The following is a 9,139-nucleotide window of genomic DNA, read 5'->3' on the forward strand; positions in this document are numbered from 1 at the left end:
CATGTGGAACTTCTTTAGAGGGTGTTCCTTGCTCTCAGGTTCCTAGAGCTGGATTGAAATGTTCTCAAAGCAGCACCGCAAATTAGTTCTCTTTCTACTCAATTCTGCTTTCTTCCAACTCTCCACTCACAAACGCCATACCTCTCTGTTCACAAATGTTGCTCTCGTAGCTTGCTAGAAAATGGTTACTTCTAAATGTGAAGAAAGAAAAAAGCTCTAGACATTTTAAGCCTAAGTCTTAGTACTGATGAACCAAAATTCGAATTCTACTTGTATGATACTTGTAGCTCTATTTATGTTCCTCAAATTATTTGAAATGGTTTTAATGTCAGTGTGATTGACCTCTCATGTTAATTGTAATGTGAGCAGAGACTGAAATATTTGGTCATTGTGATGATGATTACAAATCACACTTATGCTCACTAAAGGATACCATCTACTATCTATCTAGCCTCGATATATGTATACATGCATGTGTGTGGGGTACATAGAGTGTGTGTAAGTATGACCTGTATATACACAGATGAAAGTGCTCAATACAAAATCTTAATATCTGCTTTGCAAGTATTACTCAAGTTAAATAAGTGACATGTGGAAATGGTTACCTTTATTCTGCCTGTGCCATCTGTGTAACCTTTGCTAGGCTGTTGTAAAATAAGTGACGCTTTAAATTCATGGTAATGGGAACAGTTGCTTCCCAGTTTCATTGAAAGAAATGTCTTTATATCAATACGGCATTCCCTATATGTTCATTATTACTATTTAAAATCAACAATTTTACTGTTAACCATCCTGTATCTTACATATTTAATGTAACACCATTTAAATTGGTAAGGTCAGAACCTAGCACGGGGGACAGTGGAACAGTAAGCATGGAGATAAATCTTCTAGCATTGCAGCTTCTAAAATAAGCACAATGTTATGCTAAAAATATTTAAAGGTGGCTGTGCACTGGAAATAACACAGTATAATGAAACAAAAGCCCCTGACTAGTCTGATTCAATAACACATACCGACACATACATACAAACTAGCAGAAGATAAGAATTAAAACCAATGAAATAAGAAAACAAAACATAAATGCCACAGATAAAATTAATGAAACCAAACCTAGTGCTCTGAGATCAGAAAGATAAGACTGATCAAGGAAAACAGAGAAAAGAGAAAAATGACAATATTAGGAATTAAGGGGGAAGGTGGACTTCTATAGTTTTGGTTGCCATTAAAAGAAAAACAAAGAAACACAGCACCAGAAAACATGAAATGCTTAGGTACAAATATAACAGAATATATTCAAGATCTATATGCAAAAAAATATTTAATACACTGACAAGAAGAATCAAAGAATGCCTACATAAACTAAGATGTACCCTCTTTTCATGGAATAAATTATCAATTAAAAGGCCATTTTCTTCCTAAATCAATCCATCAGTTTTATTCAATCCCAGTAAAAATCCACCCCCCCCCACGCAGCCAACAAAGAAAACTGAACTGATCTCAAAATTAAAACAGAGGAACTAAATTAGTCAACACAATTTTGAAACAGAAGAAATTATTTGGAGGATTCTCATGATTTAATTTCAAGAGTTGCCAGAAGCTACCATAAACAAGATAATGGGATATTGACAAAAGGAAGGGTACAACAATCAATGGAAAAAATTATAGTCCAAAACTATATGACTACATATATTGTCAATTGATTTTCAAAGAAGTTGTGAAGTAAACTGAATGGAGAAAGTATAGACTTTTCAACAAATTGCCCTGGAACATCTTGACTACACACACACACACACACACACACACACACACACACACACAGTGAACATTGCAAATGCCTCACATCATATAAAAAAATAACAAAATGATTATAAACCTAAATATGAACTTAAAATCATACATCTTTCATAAGAAAAGATAGGAAAATATGTGATCTTGGCTTAGACAAAGAGTTCTTAGGTATAATTCAAAAAGCACAATGAAAAATAAAAAGAAAAGCTGGACTATATCAAAATTAAAAACTTCAGCTCTTCAAAAGAAAATAAAAGAAAATAAAAAGAAAATAAATAAAGAAAATAACAAGAAAATAAAAAGACAAGCCACAGACTAGAAGAAAATATATTTTCAAAACACACAATTGATGAAGGACTTACATATGGAATATATAAAGAGTTAGCAAAATGCAATGTACAGATTTAAACAGACAACTTCATGAAAGAAGATATATGGATTGCAAATAAGCAAATGAAAGATACTGCTTTCCATGGCCAAAGTCCAGGTTCTAAAATGATCTGGCCATTGGCAAACTATTCCATCTGCTTGCACCAGGTTCCTGTTGCCACATTGCTTCCAAAAACACTGGAGTAAGAATAATTTTCCCCCTCTGCTCCATTGATCCTTTCTCATTTTAAAAGATAAAACTGAATAAATAGTGACGTTATTAATCATATTAATTAACGGATTTTCAGTATTCCTGAGTAGTAAAATATAAGGTGAAGTGTTTATTATTAGTAGTATAATTTCTTGGGCGTATACCAAACAAGTGTTCAAAATTCAAATTAAATACAATATATCAGAATTTTCTTTAAAAAAATGCATGTTTGTCTTATTCAAGGAAAAAAAAATCAATCTCAATTCATTTTGGTTTAAACAAAGTTGATGGCACCTAAAGAATAGTATGATCTGGAAACATTCTGACTCTGCCAGGACTTCATCAGTGACATGAGAGATAAAGATTCATGAATGTTAATGGTAGATGCTAAAACAAATTCTTCTTCTCCCTGATTCAAAGAGGGATAATAGGGATGGTGGTCAAACAACTTAGGAAATGAGGAACCATATTAAAATCATGTTAATAAAGAATCACTAACGCTGAGGAAGCAAAACATTTCAAAACTCAATAAAATTGAGTATTTGAAAACAGCTGTAAAACATTTCCTGAAAAAACTAAACCCAGGTCAATGACTTTGGACTTAGGAAAAAAACGTGGAAAAAGCTACATTAGTATCAAGTAACATGTTCAAGCAAAGTAAGATGATAATGTCTTAAATTAACTATTTAGTCACATGAATTTTATAACAGATCTTACTCCCCAAGAGTGTATTGATTATATAGGAATAGCCATAAATAAAACACTAATAATTGTTACTATGATTTAATATGTACTATTTCAAAATAAATTATTACATACAACTGTAGTAACTAAGTAACAAAATATCAGAAAATAGAAAAACTCAATCTTGTATGCCATAAAAATGTAAGATGAAGTATTATTCATTCAAAATTTATAATACATAAATTTCTAAAATACAGAAACTGATCATAACAGTGTTTGATTTCAACATAAATTTTAAATTATTTACTGTATTTTTATCTCCAAAGTTTTTATTTGAAAATTTAAAAGAAATAAAAAATCATCCTAATGTTCTGGTTGTTTTATTTGCTAATAAAAAGTTGTTATGAATAAGATTTTCAACATCTAGGTTACACATTCAATGGGTACTCAGCACAATTTTACTTTTAAAACATAGTGAAGAGAAATGAGATTATTTTTCCTAACCAAAGCATTTATGTGTATAGCATAGAGTCTCTTACATTTGTGTGCATATTTTAAACTTGTGATTTTTCTGCATATACATGCTAAACTTTTGTAATTACCTGTTTTGTTTTCTGGAAAAATCTACCTAGCATCAGTTTACTTCTTTATTTTATCAGCCTTTTTTCATTTCACAAATTTCTGACAGAACTGTGTTTAATTCTAGGTCAAGTCCTTTGTAAACTAAGACAAAATAGTCTTTACTATTTAATAGTTTGCTATCTAGAGAGGGGAGAAAGAAACATTTAAAAGAGAAAAAAATATATATACTGTGAAAAGTTGTTTTATGAAGTGACAGATGTTTGACATCCACATATTTGAATAATTTGTCATACTTAAGCCATTCATTAAAAAAGAAATAGGGGCTCCTGGATGGTTCAGTTGGTTGAGTGTCCCACTTTTGATTTTGTCTCAGGTCATGATCCCAGGGTTGTGGGACTGAACCTTGCCTCAGGGCTTAAGATTCTCTCTCTCTGTCTCACTCTCTCTCACTCTCTCTTTCTCTCAAATAAAAATTAAAAAAAGTAAACATAAAAATGAAATAGAATACTACTCAAAGAATAAATTCACCCAACCAAGTCTAAATGATAACTCCAATGGTAGTAAGAATTAAGCTCTATATTTAAAACTAAGGCTAAATGAAATTATAGTAAGCAGTATAAATATTTTAAAAGTAACTTGAAATACTATACAGCTTCCAAATTACTAGAATGGGACACAAAAGGAAAAGAGCAGTCTAGATTCTCCATGAGAGAAAAACAATGGAGAAGATGCAGAATCAATAATATTATAAATAAAATACTATTTAACTGAGTATAAATGAAAATGAGTTAAAATCCTATAAAAAATAAAACTCCTCTATTAATCCTTGAAGAACTAAAAATTGACATGAAAATACACAGAGAACAATGATAATAAAACAACTATGTAGTAGGACCTATGAAATCACACTAAATCATTTAATGGAAAATTCACTGCTTTAAATTGTCACTTCACTAGGTAAGAAATTAACATGAAAGGATTAAGAAGGATATCTATCAGCATCCTTCACCATATTAACAAATGAAAGGAAAAATCAGTTATACAACCACATCCATGAAATTTTACTGCAAATTTAAAGGACCATTTTGTTTCTAAGTTTTGGGAGGGGGGTGGAGAAACAGGCAGAAAGAGAATCCCAAGCAGGCTCCACACTACTGGTGCAGGGCTCAACACAGGGCTGGATCTCACCACCCATGAGGTTGTAAACTGAGCTGAAATCAAGAGTTGGATGCTTTATCCGACTGAGCCACCCAGGTGCCCGTAATTTTTTTAACAAGAATTACTAGCAACTACTTGGAATGAATTATAAGTTTTGATTTCTTCTCCTCTGTTTACTTCTTTTATAATTTTCCATTTTCATTTTCTTAAATTCATTTTGTTGCACTGAAGTACCTCTGTATATTTTTTTCAGGAATATTCACAGTTAAAAAGCTTTCTTAGTCTTTGAAAACCTGAATATTTCCATCTTCTTAGTTCACTGAATTATTTAGTATAGAATTATAAAATCAACTTACATCTCCCAAAAGAAAGAGTTGTACCTATTGCTGTTGTTATAAGCAATACATTGATTATTTAAAAAGACCAAGATAGGGGCTCCTGGGTGGCTCAGTCAGTTAAGAGTTTGACTTCTGATTGGGTCATGATCTCACTGTTCTTGGGTTCGAGCCCCATGTTGCCCTCTGGCTCTGTGCTGACAGCTCAGAGCCTGGAGCCTGCTTCAGATTCTGTGTCTCCTTCTGTCTCTGTCCCTCCCCCACTCATGCTCTGTCTCTGTCTCTCAAAAATAAATAAATGTAAAAAAATTAAAATAAATAAGACTGAGATATATACACATATACATATATATTAATGTGTGTGTATATGTGTGTGTATATATATGTATATATATATACACACACATATACACACACACTAATTAATCATTGTGATTTGCTATAGTAATTTTAGATGGTATTGTAAGAATAAAAAAGTTTTCTTCTGTTATTAGTTTGCTAAGAGTTTTTTGGTCATGTTATATTTTATTATTTCTTGATTTATTGGTATTTAAAGAATATTGAGGTATAACATAAAGTGTTATGTTAGCTTCAGGTACATGATATAATGATTCAGCAATCTTCTACATTATTCAGTGCTCACCATGATAAATGTATTCCTAATTCCATTTATTTATTTCATTCATCTCTCACTCTCCTCTCCCCTGGCAACCACAAGTTTTTTCTCTGTATTTAAATTCTGTTGTTTTCTTCGTCTTTTTTTGGTATGTGTGCTTATTTTGTTTCTTAAATCCCACATAAAAGTGAAGTCATATGGTATTTGTCTGTCTCCATCTGACTTATTTCACTTAGCATTTCACTTATCATTATACCCTCCAGATCCATCCATGTTGTTGCAAATGGCAAGGTCTCATTAGCTTTTTGTGGCTGAAAAATATTTCACTATGCACACACACACACACACATGCACATACACACACACCCTATCCTTTCATTTGTTGATGAAACTCCATACTGTTTTACACAGTGGCTGCACCAATCTGCATTCCCACCAACAGTGCACAAGTGTTCCTTTATCTAAACATCTTTGCCAACAGTTGTTATTTCTTGTCTTTTTTATCTTAGTCATTACGACACATGTGGGGTGATATCTCATTGTGGGTTTGGTTTGCATTTCCCTGATGATAAGCGATGGTAAGGATCTTTTCATGTGTCTGTTGGCCACTTGTATGTCTTCTTTGAAAAATGTCTATTCAGATCCTTTGCCCCATTTTTAACCAGATTATTTGTGCTTGGTGTTGAGTTATATAAATTGCTTATATATTTTAGATATTAACCCATTATTGGATATATTCTTTGCAAATATCTTCTCCCATTCAACAGGTTCCTTTGTCTTTTTGTTGATGGTTTTTCTCACTGTGAAAAATATTTTTATTTTGGTATAGTCCCAATAGTTTATTTCTGCTTGAGAAGATACATCTAGAAAAATGTTTCTATGGCTGATGTCAAAGAAATCACTGCCTATGTTTTCTTCTAGGAGTTTTTTTTTTTAATTTTTTTAAACATTTATTCATTTTGGAGAGTGAGAGACAGAGCATTAGCAGGGGAGGGGCAGAGAGAGAGGGAGACACAGAATCTGTAAGTTATTTCAACTGTAGTTCAAAGAATTACTATTAATTTTATATAATCTGCTTACCTAAGTAAAATTATTATTTCTATTACTCAGAAGTCTCTATTAATAGTCCACAGACTTATAAGGAGGTGAATTAGAACACAAATTATTTTGTGTAAGGGTGATACCTTGTATGCAAAGGGAGACTGAAATTGAGAGATGCCTTATTTTGCTTCTGATCTGCTTGGTCAGACAAAACATCTGTTTCAGTTAAATTTTAAGAGAACTCTACCCGGTAAATGTTTGATTCTAGAGTTTTATTTATTCTATATTGGTCAATTATTTGTCTGATCCATTGTCCACAGAACATAAAAACATCCCTAGACCACTTCTGCTTTTTCCTTGAAAAAATAAGAGGCCCGCTGGAATTATAAATGCTGGGGCAGAAAAGATGACCACAAATAAGTAGTCTTAGGTGCAAACAGGTGTTAGAACTGCATGGGGTAAAACACTAGTTTTGACATAAGGAAGAGTGTTAAAAAGATCTTTTTTCAACTATTTTCGGATTGCTGTCTAGGATACCCTGACTGGTTTCAATCTCCCTGAAGGAGCCTGAATTTGACACTAGAATTTAAGTAACAGTAGAGGCTTGGCCCATTTATAGTCAATTGTAGGAACTGTGAATTACCGTGAAGTTCAAATATGCCTAGAAGGGGAGATTCAATTGTTCAAAAATGAAGTCTGGTGGTCAATAATCATCTAAGAATGGTAAGCTGGTATACTGTGTTAAATGAACAAATCAGTAGAAAAAAGTGTTAAATCTAAGAGGTAATTCCAGATGTCATACATATCAAGTAGTTTTTGTTTGTTTTGTTTGTTTTTATGAATTAGGATCTCAAAGGTCTAAATTGTCTTCAAGGCTTCCTATTATAGGTTAATGTTTCCTGAGATTGTTGCCAGCTTCCATGCATAAGAGAAGGCTTGGAATATGTGCTTACTATTATATACCTTCCGAAGATGCTTGTGACTTCTTCCATTCTCTCAAGCTGCAAAATACCTCTCTGTCTTAATAAATGAGTTTCTGCGTATCCTTCCTATACCCAAGCTGATGATAGGGCCCTGTTCCCATTCTTCATCAACTTTATTTTAGGCAATAATCCTAGAATGACACAGGTGCCTCTCATTCACATTAACTTCTCTTTCACTTCAGAGCCTATATACCTCCTTGTCTACTAGCATCGAAAATATTTCCCATAACTGTTCTGTTCTCAATGCTAGCTTAGCACTGAATCAGACTTGACAAATAATCTTTGTCCTTGAACATGACCTCACCTTTTTTTGGCTTTTTCCCAGGATCTAATTAATATTTATGTTCTGTCATTGTTTCAGATACCACTCCACTTGTGGATTTTTTTTTCATTCTCCACTGCTTTAATTTTGTGAAAAAAATAATTTCAAATATATATTAAACTTAAGCTGAATGAAAATTCTTAATGAAGGTGGTCTGGTGATTTTGTTTACAAAAACATGGCCACTGTTCCTTGGCCTTAAAATGTCAAAAAGGATACCTTAAATGGCTTTGTGTTTGCATGTGTCAGCACCAGAACATAGGGATTGACTCTGGCATCCACTGTCAGAAGTTCTTCAGCTACCAGAGTGTCAAGTCTCTTAAGCAGATCATTTCAAAGACATCACTTACACAAATTCTTCATCTCTGGATTTGCTTTGAGTCTTACATTTTCAGCATCATCTCCATTAAGTCACTGTGATGAAGTGCGTGTACAATTTGACATACCTGGATCCATACAGAGAGTTGGAGAATATTTAAAAACATCAGCTTCATAGCCAGTTTCATCCTCAAACTCCAGAAGAGTACCTGATTCTGGGTATTCATGATCATCCAAGAGAACTGGGGGGTAATTCTAGGCATTAGCCTCCTATGGGCAGTCAGAACTGTTTCCCCAGAATGAGGCACTCACCACAAGTTCTTTTCAGGGGTGAGATAACTGCCATACCATCATTCAACTGCCCTTTTTCTGGCTGTACTTTTTACAGTTCCCAAGTTCTACATTTACCAGTAGGATCCATGTACATTGCCTTTTCAAGCTTGACCCATTTTCCCTCTGAAATGAACTCCTTTGAAATAAAAGCCTGTTTGGTATATTGAGAATTGGTTCTTGGTTTTCCATTTTCAAATCAGTTAGTTTTCAATGTCCTCAAGCAAGAAGTTCATGGCCAGGGTTTGGGGTAAAGGGAAGGTTATACGTTTGGAAAAGAGAATGAAAGAAGAAAAGACAAGTCCAAGGTAACAGTCTCAGAAGGTGCCAGTGTTTCACAGCCCCACCAAACCATTTCAGCCTTCTCTGCAATTTTAAGACAATAATTTGTGTTGTTTTCAGC

General features: G+C 33.3%; 1 pseudogene; it reads right to left on the bottom strand.

Annotated features, from left to right (window-relative positions):
• Positions 1-8,286: 8,286 nt before the first annotated feature.
• LOC106970618 (ADP-sugar pyrophosphatase-like) lies at positions 8,287-8,935 on the bottom strand (annotated as a pseudogene).
• Between the last annotated feature and the right edge of the window lie 204 nt (positions 8,936-9,139).

This window comes from Acinonyx jubatus, chromosome A2 (genome assembly GCF_027475565.1).
Source record: "Acinonyx jubatus isolate Ajub_Pintada_27869175 chromosome A2, VMU_Ajub_asm_v1.0, whole genome shotgun sequence".
NCBI lineage: Eukaryota > Metazoa > Chordata > Mammalia > Carnivora > Felidae > Acinonyx > Acinonyx jubatus.